Source organism: Abramis brama (assembly GCF_963993115.1).
Source record: "Abramis brama genome assembly, chromosome: 1".
Lineage (NCBI taxonomy): Eukaryota > Metazoa > Chordata > Actinopteri > Cypriniformes > Leuciscidae > Abramis > Abramis brama.
The window spans coordinates 6,967,866-6,984,851 of NC_139963.1; the positions used below are offsets into that span (position 1 = coordinate 6,967,866).

Genomic DNA, 16,986 nt, shown 5'->3' on the forward strand with positions numbered 1-16,986 from the left:
TAAGGAGTATCGGTAAGAGTAGTAATACCGTTAAAACGTTAACGATACCCATCCCTATTGGCAGCAACGAATTAAAAGTTATGGCCAATTTAACTGTGATTAAATTCCCATATGTTGCCACCCCTCAAAAATTCCTGCCCCCCTCTCGCCACCCCATAAATATTTTTCTAGATCCGCCCCTGACTGTGAGAGGAGTAAATATCCAGCTCCTCCTCCTCGAATGGATTATTTTCACACTTCCTGGTTTGGAACTGTGCCATATAAATGCAAGACCATATAAAAAAATGATGTTTTTTCTTTTTTGTTTGTTTTTTTGCATTCCCACTTGCACAATTTTTATTATAGAAAAGTTTTAAACAACATTTGGGGATTCATTTGTTATTAATAGAAATATACACAAACAAAAATGCTACAAATTAGAATTTTGGTAACTATTTACCTACTTTTAAACACAGCGGACCGCTGTTTATGGAGTTGTTTAATCCTCCTCTGTTGAGATTTTCACAGATTTAATGTCTTCTTTTCTCTTCAGTGGATTTCATCTAAGGCTGTGTCTGAAGTCAGTTGTATTTCTTGTGTTTCTGCTCGTCTCTTTTTCTGTTCTCTTCTTTCCTTCAGTGATGCTTGTTAACTAGAAATCTAGACCCACCCTAGCGGCAGCAAAATGTATTTTGGACTTTCGGAGCTGTAAAAACCTAAATTGGGTCAGGCCAATCAAATCGTGTAGGGGTAGACTGAGTACAGTTGAGACACCTTTTGCGTTTTGATTTTTCACACAAAAATAAATACTGAAAAGAAGTGAATTTCCACATGACATTTCATTAGCTTGTAGACTAGGATATTATCAATCAATAATACCCACAAGTAGTTTATATTTTCCACAATTAGCTCATAAAAATAAGGTGCTTTTTGTCTCAACCTTGTCTCAACTGTACCATGTGGTACAGTTGAGACAGTGCATGGTACAGTTGAGACACCCATTTCTAATGATGTAAAGGTAACTAACCATTCATTGTAAATATAAAAAATAAAGAAAATAACAATTTGGCAACATTTTTGTTTATTCATCCATTTATATTCATTAATTTTATTTAAATTTGCACTGTTTAAAATTTATAAAGCAGGAACAAGATATGAAACAATATTTATTAATAATATACACAGTTTAAATATCACAAATATCAAATTTTTATTTTCATTTGCGTCCTATGCTGGCTAATTACGACGTTTAACCTGTTATCATAACACTGAACAACTAAACGGTGTGTTTCCTAATAGAACTCTATCGGGGGTACAGTTGGTACATGTGTGTCTCAAATGTCCCCTGCTGGCCACCTCGCACATTTCTCTAGATTTTGCAAATACCTTGCATGACACAATACCATGAAATATGCCAGTTTTTAGGGCAGAGAATAACGTTTGTGGTGATACAAGTTACGTTTAATGGTTATATAGGGATAATAAGCTATTCATTGTGGAGAGTGCATGGTGAAGTGAACGTCCTACTTTAGAAAAAAAACTTTTCCCAATATCTTCGGATCAGAGATGCGTCCATTGTTCAAATTTCCCACTAATCACAACTTGTGCTTGCTGCGAATGCAAGTTATTCAAGGTGTCTCATACCTATGTCTCAACTGTACACAGTCTACCCCTATAGAGTAGGCGGGGCGGCTTAACATAATGACGACAGAGTTGCGACGATTCCCTGCTACTTGAAAACAAAGAATGGCTGCTGCTGGCGAACAGTCTTTCGAATCGGCTTTGTCCGCGACTCTGGAGGACTTGGAGTTAAGTTTTTCTTTGAGAAAAGAGCATAGAACGGCACTTAAGTCATTCTTAAAAAAGGAAGATGTGTTTGTAGTTTTGCCGGCCAGATATGGCAAAAGTTGAATATCAACTAACGTTAGCTCCGCTGTTGGGAAAACGCTCTGGTTGGTTGAAGCGCTGTCCTTGCGTGCAGAGGGAATCTGAAAGACAGCCGTTTATCCCGCCCCTCGGATTGAGCCGTGTCTATGGTGAGTTGCCAGACCTAACATCTTGATGTAGGTCTGGCTTGCCAGGCTATGTTAACAGGCTTATTAAGGCTGAAATGACTCCATATTTAATATACACAAATTTGGCTCAGATAAGATCCAGTTCTGGTTTATTTCTTTGCTCTTGACATGTGGCACTGCTGATCTGGCAAACATGAGTGAGCCACCCAAGGTCTGTCATTCCATGCTGCATATGGGCCAGATCATCATTCCACATGTGCCAGATGTGGGCCGGATCTGGGCCGTCACAATGTTGCTATGTGGGTAAATGTGACTGTACAGAGGCTGTCGAGGAGATTAAACGTAATCACGCTGAACAGGTAAACTCAGTCCGCTTTTACAGCATTGTTATGGTTATAATTGTGCTCTTACAAACTATTCTAACTCAAACGTTCTGGGAAAATGTTTTTAGATAAAAACTGATAGAGTTGTTGGAAGTTTAGTGATGGTGACGTTGAAGTCGTGGGATCTGGTGTAGTTCGTTAATAGCAAAACTAGCTTTTTACTTCTGGCAGCTGCATTCAGGCTTCGCAGTTCATAAAAGTTGTGTTCATCTGTGATAATTATCTTGATGGGCAATTATCTTGATTCTCACCTTCTAGCCTGCAGTGAGCAAGTTCATTTACTGCCTTCACCACAGGAATTTATAATTAATATGCCATCATACATTTTGGCAAACTTATAAAAAGAAACGCTTTAAAGACTCTCACAGTCAAGACTTGATGGCGGCATTTATCAAAATGTGTACAAAATATTCTGTGTACTAAGTACGTCATTTTACAAGATGCAGGCCCTGTCTGGTCAGGACTTATTATGGAAGTAAAGTAATGCCAACTGTTTTTGAAACAAAAAAGCCTGTTGAATTGCTCTACTTGATAAAAATATGCATTGCATTAACCATGCTTGCATTTTAATGCATTGTATTCTTAGGGCTTGCATTTTTATGGGCTGAAATTCAGCATGGTTGAATATTTAAGCTGTGAATATTTCAGTTCAAAACATTTCTAACACATTTTCATTATTAAAAATTCAATAATCCATATTCATCTTTCATATTTCACTTCCAAAATATTCATACTGTTTAAAAATACAACCTATAATATTCAACAGGCAATTTTCGGTCCATTTTATTTCGCTTTGCAAATTCACTTCCACATATTCAGTGGAAGGTTCAAATTAGACATCCAGGAACTGCAGGAAAAGCAGTAGATTGCCGATTATACTCTCCATCTGCTGTTAGTCGATCTCACCAGCAGGGGGTGCAAAAGCGTGTTGTTGACAAAATAAACAGTTAGAGCAAGCCATTCATTCATAAAAACTCATTTACAGCAATGTAAGTGTATTTGTGATTATTATGACGGCTGTTTTATGTTCAATTCAGTGCCTTCACGATTACCTTTCCTGTGTAGCCTACATGCATCTTTCTCTACCGTGAACAAGATTATAATGTTATTCCCCCGATACGGATGTACAGATCCAATGTTACATTTGAGGTTGACATATATGTCTCTTGGTTGTTTAGTTGCCTTAATTTTATATTGTGGCGATGTGCTACATGCAGTAGGCTATTAGGGTTTCCCTCAATACTTCAGGATTCCCCTGCTGGACATATAAAACGCTTGGCATAGCTTAATGGACTAATACAGTGATAATTATTAAATCTGCTTATGAGACTTGGCAGTGACAGTGCTTGTGTGACTGTGGGAATGACAGAAAGGTGATAAAGAAGTTTGGAGTGATTTTTATTGAGAAATAAGAGCTGGTCGACAGTGTTTTGGGCGATTGGGTCTATTTCTCCTCTTTTACAGTTCTTCCCTAGCCTGGGTTTCCCCATGCTTCCTTGCGCGCAGCGCGGTTTTATTCACGCTGCTAGGCAGCCTGGATACCATGGACCAGATTTTCCCCTCAAAAAGGGAACCAATCACAGAACGGGGAGGGAGCAGCAAGACGATGATGATGTCCATGCCACACACCGAAGCAGTTTGTTTATATCCATGGATCCAATATGGCATCAGACGCCAAGTTACCTTTCGATGCAGCCTTAGATAGTGTTCTAAGTAGTTTAGAATGCAAGTTTATTTCGTCTTCTTCCTCGTCGAATTTCTGTCGCTCTGTCACATGCCTGTCCTGTCTTGTGCTGCACATGGGTGTTTTGTTATTTTGGGCCATGTGCTCTTGTCTATTGTCTAGCCCCTCCCATCTTGTTATCTGATTATTGGTTTATTTGTCCCACCTGTCTGTCTTGTTACCCTCCTTTGTTTGTTCCCCTATTTAGCCTCCTTGTCTTTGTAGTCTTGTGCTGGTTCGTTGTCCGAGTTTCTTGTTCCTGGAGTCTCTGAATTTTGAGTTTGTTCCCTGTCTGCATGTCATCAATAAATTTCCTCTGCATCTGTATCCTCGTCTCATGATCATCTATTCCGTGACAGAACGAACCAGCCTACTATGTGGATACAGCAGAGTGAGATTTTTCCTCAGGGAGAGAAGAAAGGATCTTCTATTTCCTTATTGGAATACTTCGCCAGGTGCGCTCAAAGGACTTTGGAGGAGGAGAGGACCACGGCTGACGACAGTCAGCTGAAAGGAGAGCCTTCACCGCTGATCCCGAAACGGAGGAGAGGGAAGAACCCCTCCGTGACAGTTCCGGTGGTCCCAGTTCCGGTGGCCCCGAAACGGAGGAGGAGAAGGAAGACTTCCTCCATGCCTATTCCGGTGGTTCCTGTTCCGGTGGTCCCGAGTCCGGTGGTCCTGAGTCCGGTGGTCCCAGTTCCGGTGATCTCGAGTCCGGTGGTCCCAGTTCCGGTGGTCCCAGTTCCGGTGGTTCCAGTTCCGGTGGTCCCGAAACGGAGGAGGAGAAGGAAGACTTCCTCCATGCCTGTTCCGGTGGTCCCGAGTCCGGTGGTCCCAGTTCCGGTGGTCCCAGTTCCGGTGATCCCGAGTCCGGTGGTCCCAGTTCCGGTGGTCCCAGTTCCGGTGGTCCCAGTTCCGGTGGTTCCAGTTCCGGTGGTCCCGAAACGGAGGAGGAGAAGGAAGACTTCCTCCATGCCTGTTCCGGTGGTCCCGAGTCCGGTGGTCCCGAGTCTGGTGGTCCCAGTTCCGGTGGTCCCAGAACTCCCTATCATCAGTCCTGCCATGGCCAGGAGGGCCGTGCATCTCTTCTATGCTATAGCGGTACTGCATGCGTGGAGGAGACACAGCACGTCTGCCGAGCCTGTGTCTTCGGACAAGATGGCCCAGCCCGAGACTGTTCACGTCACATCTGCCCAGCCAGAGATTGTTCACGTCACGTCTGCCCAGCCAGAGACTGTTCACGTCACGTCTGCCCAGCCAGAGACTGTTCACGTCACGTCTGCCCAGCCAGAGATTGTTCACGTCATGTCTGCCCAGCCAGAGACTGTTCACGTCGCGTCTGCCCAGCCAGAGACTGTTCACGTCGCGTCTGCCCAGCCAGAGACTGTTCACGTCACGTCCGCCCAGCCAGAGACTGTTCAATCCATGGATGCGCCGCCTGAGCCCTCAGTGACCGCGACACTGGCCATTATGGCCACAGCCATGTGGTGTGTGTGGGCTACGCACACTTGAGCCGGTGGTGTCTGTTCCTGAGCCGGTGGTGTCTGTTCCTGAGCCGGTGGTGTCTGTTCCTGAGCCGGTGGTGTCTGTTCCTGGGTCGGTGGTGTCTGTTCCTGAACCGGTGGTGTCTGTTCCTGAGCCGGTGGAGTCTGTTCCTGGGCCGGTGGTATCTGTTCCTGAACCGGTGGTGTCTGAGCCGGTGGTGTCTGTTCCTGAGCCGGTGCCTGTTCCTTGGCCGCCCGAGGGGTCGTCTCCGCCCTGGCCGCCCGAGGGGTCGTCTCCGCCCTGGCCGCCCGAGGGGTCGTCTCCGCCCTGGCCGCCAGATGGACTGTCGTCTCCGCCCTGGCCGCCCGATGGACGGTCATCTCCGCCCTGGCCGCCCGATGGACGGTCGTCTCCGCCCTGGCCGCCAGATGGACTGTCTGCTCCGCCCTGGACTCCCGAACTTTGTGTGCCTTCTGAACTGTCCATTCCCCTTGTCCCGCCCTGGTCTGTCCCTCCCGTCCCGCCCTGGTCTGTCCCTCCCGTCCCGCCCTGGTCTTATGGAGCGTCTGGTAGCCGCTCCGTAGGGAGGGGGTAATGTCACATGCCTGTCCTGTCTTGTGCTGCACATGGGTGTTTTGTTATTTTGGGCCATGTGCTCGTGTCTATTGTCTAGCCCCTCCCATCTTGTTATCTGATTATTGATTTATTTGTCCCACCTGTCTGTCTTGTTACCCTCCTTTGTTTGTTCCCCTATTTAGCCTCCTTGTGTTTGTAGTCTTGTGCTGGTTCGTTGTCCGAGTTTCTTGTTCCTGGAGTCTCTGAATTTTGAGTTTGTTCCCTGTCTGCATGTCATCAATAAATTTCCTCTGCATCTGTATCCTCGTCTCATGATCATCTATTCCGTGACACGCTCTACATACGTCATCTGGTAAAATTGAAACGATTGGCTATGAGCTACGTACAGGCGCATTTGATAGAAATTCGTAGCGCCCAATAAACGGCTCTGGGCATTCGTAAACCACGCCTCAAATACGAGAAAATGAACATGTGGTTCCCAGACCACGTCTCAATGAGAAAGAGGTCTGACGTTAGCCAGGCTAGTTCTTCCCCTGTCTGGACAATCTTTCACATGGTACAGAGGAGGCCGGTGTACAAAGAAACTGCAATGCCAAAGTGTCCAGATGTGGGACACGTGTTCCTTTTTTTTGTCTTTTAAAACACCATACATACATTGGAAGTTGTAAAAATGTTCTCAAACAGGGAGGTCTTTCTTTTTCCTGTCTGATGCGAATTACTATATAGTAAATAGTAAATATATACTGTAAGTAAAATGTTGAGCTTTTGTAAAAACATAACATTCACCCTTTCACCAAACGCCAACACCAACCCCGAACCCCCACCCTATCCCCAATACCATGTGGATATGTATCACCTGTGTACTAGATTCTCAATACTGCATTTCAATTAAAAATGAAATAAAGGTAGATGTTATAAATGATGTATTCAACAGTAAAAAGGTAAATTAATAAATCAATTGGACATAAATTGATGTGAATCATGGAAATGTGGGACACATAGGCTCTGATGTGTACAATTCAACTCTATCACAAACAGTGTTATGTTAATATCCATCACACGAGTATATGGTGATGATGAGGTTGAGGAGAACGAATTAGTCAAACTGCAGGAAACCTGCGAATAAAAGAAGATCATAACTAAATGTCATTATTGCTAACGAGTCTGTCACAAAGAAAACAATGTTTCAGTCTCATATTATTACAATGTTCAGAAAGCATTGCTAGCCAACAATGTGCCACAGGGGCCTTTGGTAACAAACACGGCAAAATCCTCAGTGTTAAAGAGGTCATGACATGACGATTCACATTCGCTTTGGTCTTTTGACTTACAGGGAACGAGAGAATGTTGAAGTCAAGCACTGAGAGGTTTTCAGATCACGTCAGGCTTTTCAAAAGCACTGCTAAACTAGATAGAAAAAGTTGAAGTTGTCGAGGATAAAAAGACGTTGTGCTGTTTGTGAAAGTGTACAGTTTCTGCACAGACTTCCACAGGACTCCAGCGTAATCACGTGACTGAGCTTTATTTTTAACTCTTTCCTCGTCTGCGTTTTATTTAAAGTTGGCAGCCAGTGTTTTATTCTAGCTTCATTTTTATCAACACATTAATGTGGGTAAGTTTCATAAGAAAAGCAACATTTTGAGCAAAATGCTGAGAAAATCAGTTTTTTGTCAAAGACTGTGTCTGGATCAGATTCAGGACGACGATCAAAACACAGATGGAGTAGATCGAGTCCATCAACACCACTAAAGCTTCTCAGTCATATAACTCATCCTGGGTCAACATTTCATTCAGTAACATTAGGCAGTTTTGATTCATATGCTGTCTAATGATGGTGATCGTGTTATTATGTTATGGCTTGTTTCTGCTTCTTCTTTTCCTGTGTTTTGATCAGGAGATTTAGTACTCTTTCAGAAGAAGTGTCATAGCACCCCCTACCGTATAACAGTGGAAAGCCGGACAATTCTGTCAATGGAAAGAGTAAACCAAATCCCTGATCGCATCCTTGGTATATTTGTTGGTTTGCAGTATTTTCCTGCGACTGCTTTGTAAACCAGGCCCAGTTTAATGCAGGTTGCGCTTGTTAAGGAATGAAGCAAAGCCAACTGAGTTGGATCCAACGGCAAGCACTTCTCAAACCGTGAGGACTCAAAGGCTCATGAGTTTGAGGCACTTATGTGTTTTTGTTAATCTTGTGTTGTGTTTTTGTTCATCCTGCTTTCCCACAACTTGTGTGCTTTTTCTGGGTGAATCAGAGTGAACTGCGGCGTTAATAGAGTCACACGAATACAGTCGCGCAGCTGTGCACTGAAGACCGACGGCCAAGCTCAGGATTTACAGTGAATAATACATTAAAGTTCATATCATATACACCCAAAACACTTGGAATATACGACATGTGTCGCATGGGATCATTCTGTGATACTTTTGTGTCGTGTTTTAAAAAGCTTAATGCTGGTCGCTATTCACTGCCATTATATGGACGAGTCTGAGACACTTTTTTAAAAATGCTCCTTTTGTGGTCTATAAAAGAAAGAAGTACACGCGTCATTAGAACAACATCAGGGTGAGTAATTTATGACTTCATTTTCACTTTCGGGCGAACTATTCTTTTAATATAAAGCACGTCTCATGTTTAGGACGTGGATTGTGTACTTTTCTCACAGCGGCTTCACTCTGTCCAATATTTTTCAGATGCGTTCACAACATCAGAGTATATCGATATAAAGAGTGTTGTCCCGTCCTATAGTTTAAATTCGGGAGATTCGAATCATGTTCTGCACAAACTGAAGTTCAGCAAGTTCAGTGGTTACAACAACTCTGCTTTCATTCGGTACATATACGTGCCGAACCAAACATTTCCGGTTCACATATGTGTGCTGTTACATACTTGTGTCCCTGGAACATAATTTGATTCTGAATAGGATAAATCCTCTAAAAACACATCAAATAGATCTTTTCAATATTACTGCATTTCATTACTACAGGCTTTGTGTATATTTATTATTGAGCTAAAAACCTCCATATGTATTTAAACGCTCTCTGTGTGTCCAGTTCACCTAACAGCTGCACTCAGCTGGAGCGCCGGACATTTTGTGTTTTCTTTCTTTCCCATTGTGATTTATATCCATGTGTGGCATTGACGGATCCCCGAAACACATCTCTCACTGACCCATACACAACAACACAAACTCCACTGAGACCTCACTTCATTTCAGCTGCTACCTGTAGACGGGTAATGTAGCTGTTCATGACACTCACTGCAGACGAGGAAGTGTGCAGCGATGCAGGAGAGGAGAGAGAAGCTCTGAGCCAAAGACGCCACCAGACCGAAGATGCCCCCAAACACCAGCAGCACCAGCTGAGAGGCAGCAGGACCACGATGACCCTGTGCAAGTCTGAGACACACAAAGCCTTTATTACATCACACAAACTCAAGACTTTAAAGAAGGCTGGAGCTCAGGGACAATTTGCCCTTTCATTTTCAGTGAGTTTGAGCGAGTGACCACTAGGGGTGTGTTCAGTAATAATGCATTGTATGTATTGTCTACAATAATATCGTAATTGTTGTTTTAACCATGTGGAGGCTGACATTATCGAGCATGTTACTCACTTTGCAATGCTTTCACTGTGTGATGTAGATTACAATTCAGTCAGAAGGACCCCAAAATTCAAGCCTCAGTATGAGTTTTTGTCTTATATTTCGATATGATGTTGTTATAGTTAATATTAGTTAACAATAAGTTAATATTGTGAGTTACACACACATTATTGTTAATATTGTCTCTATTTTTGCTCTATTTTGAGTTCCAAACAAAGCCAGATTGGAGCGGTTTTGTGTCTCTGAGCAACACAGTGGCGTTTCGTTCCTGAATTAATCAGCGTTTTTGATCGAATCAATGAACCAAAGTATTTCATTTAAAAAATATTTCATATTACAAAATAAAAAAAATATGTATTATGTATATTTCATAGCATTATGTTTATGCAATTGTAAATACATATAAAAGCTGTGTCTGTTTCACTTCTGACTAAATGAATTTTGCTGATACTTTGGTAACATCCTATTTTGTTATTATGTCTTATTATTCTAATTGAATTTACTGATTAAATGTAAGAATTTCACATAAGAAATGATGTATATATCTAATACGGTTAGAAAAAATCCTTATAAAAGGTAAAAATGCCCCTGGAAAAGTTGTTTTATCACCACTGCACTACTATATCACTACTATATTCATATCACTACTGTGAATGTGAAGAATATGAAAAGCTTCGGGAGTCGGCTGTCCACGACAGGCCTAAACCAGCCAAGGCACAAAAAACACAAAGCATAAAAAATCAACTAATGTTTTTTTTTGGTCAATATCACACACAAACCCCCAGTGTGACACTACTAATCACATATCATCAGCTTTGATAATTGGTCAATCTTCCTTACTGTATAATGATGGTCAGGACGGTTGAATGCTGGGAATACAGCTCTTAAAGAGACGGAGAACACACTAACCATACATAACAAGCCTATTCCCAGAGCCATTCTCTGACTGTGGTTAATGTACAGATGGCAGTTTCAGAGACTCACTTAAAAGCTGCTTCTCCTGCTCAGTGTGGTCGGAGGTGTCCGTGTAGAGCGAGATGTCATGATATCTGCCATTCTCTCCTGTGGGGGACACTGAAACACCAAGTCAAAGCTGGAAACACAAATTATGCTTCAACACAGTCAACACGAATCAATTTTCTTGGCAATCTCTTCTATACTACTACAGCCTACAAGTTCAAGGCATACAATATCATTTAAAGGATTATTTTCTTAAAAGAAAAGCAGCATTTGTGTAAGAGGGAAGACATTGTTGTTACAGCAATTAGAATGAAATGGAAAACAGTATTTTTCATACGACAGATTTAGTAACTGTCATCACAACGTGTGTAACATTAAACATTTACAGTTCTGTGATGAACTGCTTCTCTTTTTAATAGTCTCTACTGCCATGAAACAGCTACAGAATTGGACGAGACATTAATGATGTACATAATGGAGCCTCAGCCGGTGATGAGGACTGTCTCTGTGAACATTTGAGAAATGACTTTCTTTGCAGCCAGAACCGTTTGCCAGTTTATATGCTGCGATTAACATGAGATAAAAATACTTTAATCTAATGAGGCACATGAAATGACTTGCTAAACAGTAAGAGAAGGGAGATGTGGGGACACCTATTATATATATTAAATGTGTTACACATATTAAATGTCACTATATGCTTGACTCATTAATATGGCCATGAACAAATGGCACATTAAGTCCATGTCCTTCATACTCATTAATACTCAGTATTTAGCCTAATGTTAAATGTGTATTCATATGTGTATATTTGTGTATAGGGAGAAATGAGTCTGGATATACACATTATTGGAAAAATATAAATGTACCTATATACAATTGGACATAAAACTGCGCTTAAGTTCACTGTAAAAAATTTCTAACCCTCCCAAATCAAACATTTCAAGTGACCGATAACATCTAAATTTTTCAATTGGCCCAAGTGAAATTCTTGTTGCAATAGTCTGTTAACATTGGATCAATGAGAAATAATACGTCAGACTAATTGAAAAATTTAGATGTTATCGGTCACTTGAAATTTTTGACTTGGGGATGTAATTTTTTTTTACAGTGTTGTGTGTGTTGAGCATCTTACCTTCATAAATCCTCCAGAGTCCGGAGTGAGAGCTGCTGTATTCCCGGCTGGAGTTCTTGCCTTCATCCACATCTATAATGTACCAGTATTCAGTGCCGATGGACACGGCGAGCAGGATGAAACTGAGCAGCCCGCACAGACCCGCGCTGATGACAACTGTCCCAAAGTTCATTTTCATCAGCGCTCAAATCCCTCTTATGATTCATTGAGTTTGAGCAGCTGTTACTGCCATTCAGTTCCTCTAAAGCCCAGAGTGTTTCGTTCAGACACATTAAAGCACATCAGTCTGTCTTTATTACTCCAGTTGTGTCCAGGGTGAAGGAGGAATCAGCTCTCAGCTCATGCTGGATGAAGAAACTGTGTGGTTTTCCTCCATCTCTCCTCATATGTATTAGTGTAGAGCTTTTGTTTACCTGGCTTGATTTTGTCAGGAGAGAGAACATTCCTCATTTCAACAGGTGAGAGAAAATGCACATAAAACATTTACATTTTTAATTTCCAGTACTGATATCTATTAAGTGTTGTTTTATATATATATATATATACAGTATATCAGTGTTTGCATTGTGTTGGACTGCTACCTCTGTTGGAGTTTACTGTGTGGATTATTAAAAGACTTTGCTCCTCCTCGACCCTTCACCCTGACTCCTGCGTCTACACTCCTGTGGCCAATGATGACAGCGTGGACCATCAGCCGTTCGCCCTCGCCGAGCTCCCTCTGTCAGTCGGCTCCACCTGCGTCACACCTGCGCTTCACACTTGTGGGCCGTCCGCTGCTCTTCGGCTCTCCACCCCGTCGACTACGACCCGCTCAGCCTCAAGCATTTTGACCCAGAAGAGGTACAAGCATTTTATTTATTTTATTAATCTATAGTTTTTATTTTACGAAGATGGAATTTTGTAGGTTTGTTAAGACTGTCAAAATCAGATTTTTTTTCTTTTTTAAATCAAATGTAAGCAATATTAATCTTTAAAACTGTGGCTTTTGCGTTCGGGTCTGTATTGACCTGAAAGTGAACTGTAGCTTTACACATGAAATTATGCTGATGTTTTTCATCTATTGGTTAGATTTGTCTCAAATTAATTCTGTAAAATACATTTATCCTCTTTTCCTACACTGTAAAAAATATTTTTGCAATTGAGTTATTTCAACTTATTTTCAAGTCCCACATTTCCCACAAAAGTCAACATTTCACTTTGCTGTCACTATTGATGAACCATTGCAGCATGAAAAGATTCAAGCTGTTTATCATCTCATTTTTTCTGGAAGTAAAAGTTTATTAATGAAATGTTTACAAACAAAATATTCATTTTACTGAGTAATATTGATGTTGTTTTGTTGGGAAAATAATATGTAGGTTTCAAAAGTTTAGGCTGTTTTGAGCAGTCATGAGTTATCAACATCTGCTTCATTTCTCCACACAAATCACTCTCATCTTCACTGTTATTGCACAGGGGAAAACAGCGCATTATTAACAACACACACTGATCTTGTAATGGGGCATGTTGACACACTAATCTGGGTAAATGAGAAACTCTTTCCATTGAAAACAACAACAACCGTTCATTTAATGCAACTTTGTACATGTGAAATAAAGCTAATATTTGATATTATGAATCGTAGTGATGAACCAGTCAGTGTCTGTCAGTGTTACTCTGAAATCAAGGACTGGAACTAACCTTTATTAATATAGATATAATATATACTTGAATACTTTTACAATGCATTTTGATTTAAAACGCTTTTATGGCAAATTCCGCTTTAATGGTGGTTTCTATACAATAAATAAATGAGAGAGAGAGAGAGAGAGAGAGAGAAGGAGAGGGGGGGGGGGGGAGAGAGAGAGAGAGATTCATCATATATTCATGTTGTTTCAATCCTGATGTAATAAAAAAAATAATGAGCATTTATTTTTATTTTTTTCTGATTTAAAATTATAATTGCAATATTTTTAACATAATTCAGATGTAGTCTCACATATAAAGGTGTTTAAGGACAATATGTACTATATTCTTTTAACGTAAACCACATTACAGTTTTTGTTAGAAAATAATATAAAAGTTTTCTAAAACTATATGAAACAAACACGAATACTGCGTATATTTATAAAAACTTGATACATGTTTTGTTTTTTACATGTTTTTACACTGTTTTAACACTATTTTACAGTGTCATCATTACACATTACATGTACATTACATGTATTTACTATAGTAATAACTATAAATGAACCCTAACCCTAAGAAGATAGTGCTGTACATCACCATTCCTGGCTGTGAAGAGAAAACTGACACCGAAGCAGCGTGCAGTCTCTCTGATGACTTTATTCTGCCTTGGGAAGCACAAGGAGATGCTAATTAATGTGTTTTATTTTTGTGCTTTTTTGAATTCACAAAATTCAGTTGATTGTTAATACAAGTAATAACACTCAGCAATTTAACACTGCCACCCAGTAAAAAAGGTGCAACATACAGTAAAGAATAACACATTATGTATTCTGTTGCTATCTGAAAAATGATCTGTAATGTTCCCATATGAAGACATAGGGCCAGTTGTTCAAAGGTAAGCTGATCGGATTTTGGTTATCGGATTGGATCAAATCTTGAAAATGGGTTGTTCAAAAGGGAAAGAAGGAATCTGAAATCAGATTAAATCACGCAATCCAATCCTAGTTTTAATCTGGATCAAACCTTCAGTTTGTGTTGTTCAAAACTTGTCAGTAGGATTTGGATAACTTTGATCCAAAAAAACAGGATCATCCTGATCCCAACAGGATTTCAAGGTGGATTCCAGGAAGAAAATGTGGTAAAACTTTAAAATTGGTCAAATAATACATTTGTATTATTTAGTGTATATACTTTTATTTATATTTTGCACTTGACTTGTGTAACCGTTTTAACAGTGATAAAGTAGACATAGGCGACCAATTAAGCTATTCAGTATAGTATAGTAAAGTAAAAATAAAATAAAAATGATCTTGTCCCCATGAAATAATCACCCAAACAGATTTCAATAACAAACAAAAATAATATATTCCATTTTTTCTGTCATTCATCTCCGTATATTAATTTCAAAGAAACAATCATCAGAGATGAAGAAAAACCCTGAACATTCTTTATTTTGTTAACTATTGGACATTTAGCCATTTTCTTTTTTCAAAATATCCACAATGTATTTGTTAATGTATATACAGTGAGGAAAATAAGTATTTGAACACCCTGCTATTTTGCAAGTTCTCCCACTTAGAAATCATGGAGGGGTCTGAAATTGTCATCGTAGGTGCATGTCCACTGTGAGAGACATAATCTAAAAAAAAAAATCCAGAAATCACAATGTATGATTTTTTTAACTATTTATTTGTATGATACAGCTGCAAATAAGTATTTGAACACCTGAGAAAATCAATGTTAATATTTGGTACAGTAGCCTTTGTTTGCAATTACAGAGGTCAAACGTTTCCTGTAGTTTTTCACCAGGTTTGCACACACTGCAGGAGGGATTTTGGCCCACTCCTCCACACAGATCTTCTCTAGATCAGTCAGGTTTCTGGGCTGTCGCTGAGAAACATGGAGTTTGAGCTCCCTCCAAAGATTCTCTATTGGGTTTAGGTCTGGAGACTGGCTAGGCCACGCCAGAACCTTGATATGCTTCTTACAGAGCCACTCCTTGGTTATCCTGGCTGTGTGCTTCGGGTCATTGTCATGTTGGAAGACCCAGCCTCGACCCATCTTCAATGCTCTAACTGAGGGAAGGAGGTTGTTCCCCAAAATCTCGCAATACATGGCCCCGGTCATCCTCTCCTTAATACAGTAGAAGAATGATGAGTACCATCCCAAGAACACCACCCCCATGCTTCACAGTAGGGATGGTGTTCTTGGGATGGTACTCATCATTCTTCTTCCTCCAAACACGTTTAGTGGAATTATGACCAAAAAGTTCTATTTTGGTCTCATCTGACCACATGACTTTCTCCCATGACTCCTCTGGATCATCCAAATGGTCATTGGCAAACTTAAGACGGGCCTTGACATGTGCTGGTTTAAGCAGGGGAACCTTCCGTGCCATGCATGATTTCAAACCATGACGTCTTAGTGTATTACCAACAGTAACCTTGAAAACGGTGGTCCCAGCTCTTTTCAGGTCATTGACCAGCTCCTCCCGTGTAGTTCTGGGCTGATTTCTCACCTTTCTTAGGATCATTGAGACCCCACGAGGTGAGATCTTGCATGGAGCCCCAGTCCGAGGGAGATTGACAGTCATGTTTAGCTTCTTCCATTTTCTAATGATTGCTCCAACAGTGGACCTTTTTTCACCAAGCTGCTTGGCAATTTCCCCATAGCCCTTTCCAGCCTTGTGGAGGTGTACAATTTTGTCTCTAGTGTCTTTGGACAGCTCTTTGGTCTTGGCCATGTTAGTAGTTGGATTCTTACTGATTGTATGGGGTGGACAGGTGTCTTTATGCAGCTAACGACCTCAAACAGGTGCATCTAATTTAGGATAATAAATGGAGTGGAGGTGGACATTTTAAAGGCAGACTAACAGGTCTTTGAGGGTCAGAATTCTAGTTGATAGACAGGTGTTCAAATACTTATTTGCAGCTGTATCATACAAATAAATAGTTAAAAAATCATATATTGTGATTTCTGGATTTTTTTTTATAGATTATGTCTCTCACAGTGGACATGCACCTACGATGACAATTTCAGACCCCTCCATGATTTCCAAATGGGAGAACTTGCAAAATAGCAGGGTGTTCAAATACTTATTTTCCTCACTGTATGTGTGTTTTATTTGTTGTGGCTCAGATGAGGGGTCATAAAAGAAATTATGAATGGAAGTGGATGTTTATGTTATTTCTGTGTTTTGTTTCTAAATAAGAAACACTTACAGTGACCCCATGTTGGCTCTTCTACCTGTTCTTCACATCGCTGGTCACCCACATTGTGATATGTTGTCCCATTTAGAGCACTGGTAATCCGGATTTGGTAATCTTGAAAACTGTGTATCTGGATCAGGGTGATTCAGTCCAATGTTGCTTTGAAAAACCGGCATAAAAGTAAGACGGATCACCTGATCCTGAACAAGAAAAAATGGGATTTCCAAATCCGGATAATTTTGATCCAGATTA

The 16,986-nt window shown here is 40.7% G+C and overlaps 2 protein-coding genes and 1 pseudogene across 5 annotated transcripts in view; 1 reads left to right on the forward strand and 2 right to left on the reverse strand.

Moving 5' to 3' along the window:
* The window catches only part of LOC311079881 (uncharacterized protein), a 518,544-nt gene that overhangs the window by 500,145 nt on the left and 1,413 nt on the right, over window positions 1-16,986 (forward strand). The gene's annotated exons all lie outside the window — the stretch shown is intronic.
* The window catches only part of LOC311079578 (uncharacterized protein), a 447,200-nt gene that overhangs the window by 113,893 nt on the left and 316,321 nt on the right, over window positions 1-16,986 (reverse strand). The window lies entirely within an intron of this gene.
* LOC311079933 (transmembrane protein 235-like) lies at window positions 9,106-12,059 on the reverse strand (annotated as a pseudogene). Its single transcript, XR_014609594.1, has 3 exons — window positions 11,858-12,059; window positions 10,747-10,824; window positions 9,106-9,559 (listed from the first exon to the last, which is right to left on the reverse strand). The product of XR_014609594.1 is annotated as a transmembrane protein 235-like (transcript).